Source organism: Nematolebias whitei, chromosome 13 (genome assembly GCF_014905685.2).
Source record: "Nematolebias whitei isolate Nwh7 chromosome 13, NemWhi1, whole genome shotgun sequence".
Classification (NCBI taxonomy): domain Eukaryota; kingdom Metazoa; phylum Chordata; class Actinopteri; order Cyprinodontiformes; family Rivulidae; genus Nematolebias; species Nematolebias whitei.
The window spans coordinates 43,080,414-43,081,924 of record NC_056510.1 but is presented as its reverse complement, the minus strand read 5'-3'; positions in this window follow the sequence as shown (position 1 = coordinate 43,081,924).

The following is a 1,511-nucleotide window of genomic DNA, read 5'->3' as shown; positions in this document are numbered from 1 at the left end:
CGTTTACCAAATGGGTAGAATGTCTACCAGCCCCTAATGACACAGCACAAACCACTGCTATGTTGTTAATGAATCATGTATTTTCAAGGTTTGGACTTCCCCTTAGGGTGAACTCAGACCAAGGTACACACTTCACAGGTGAAGTAATGAAGGAACTGTGGAAGACGCTAGGCGTCAAAGCCAACTTCCATATTGGCTACCACCCACAGGCTTCAGGCCAGGTTGAGAGAGCAAACAGGACTGTGGTGAGTATTTTGAAAAAATACGTAGCCGCAAACCACAAGGACTGGGACGTGAAACTCCCTCTGGTCCTCATGGCCATAAGGGCCACTCCACACACGTCGACTGGCATCGCTCCTTTCGAGATGATGACGGGTCGACAAATGACTCTCCCTCTGCACCTGTTGTACCAACCAGGCGATGCTGCCATGGCAACAGCCTACACCACACAACAATACATGAAAGACTTGGAAAGACACCTTAAGAACACTTTTGCTTTCGCACAGAAAAACCTGGAAAAATCAGCTGAAGGACGCAAAGCGTACTACGACCAAAAGGCCTCTCACGAGGAACTCCAAGTGGGAGACAGGGTCTGGTACTACACGTTTGCCCCCAAAACTGGGAGAAGAGAGTCCGGGACCGGAACTCTCGCCCGTAAGCTGATGCCCAGATGGACTGGACCCCATCTGATAATCGACAAAGTGTCTCCAGTTGTCTACCAGATAAAAATCAGTAAAGGCCAAAAAGAGCCAACTGTTAAATGGGTACATCGTAACCAGATTAAACAACACAAGGCGTGCAATAACTCCTCAGGAGACAAAGATCTCACAAAATCTGACCTTGTGGGAATAAGGGTCATCCAAGCAGAAGATAACTAATGGATAATAAACTTAACCATAGTTTAAACTCACAGGACCTACCCTTGATAAAACGGGACAGCGTGACTGAATCTGGCAACCAGGGTGAGGAGAAGCAGTGAAACGATGTTTCTAGATGCTTAGTCACTACTCTTGTCGGTGTTGAAACGTTGTTTAGTTGATTTTGGTTGTTTCTGAGGTAAGAATGAATTCTGTTGTGTAGTAAGTTAGAGACTAAGAGGCCTTTGACCATGCCAACATGCAGTTCATTCGTTAAATTGCAATCTTTGCGGAGTCAATGTATATTATTGCTACTTTAAGTACCATAATCTACATTGATCTCACAACGCTTAAGCCGAACCTACTCGAACAATTCTATTCGGGGGGATAGCTAATTCTTTTTGATAAGTCTCGCCATAGACTTCCAAAACATTTATGGGAAAACCAAACACCCAATCTCAAGTCGTTCGTCTAAAAGACAACAGACAATTACACCAAACTATATTTTACCATGTAAAGCTAACTTAAACCAAGTTAGAAATGGAAAAATAGTTTGGAACCCTTTTCTATAGGCATAAACCCCTGTAGTTACCCTTTTCAGCATGAACCACCCCTTAACTGGTAGTTGTAGCTGTTCCCAACCATAATAGCTTA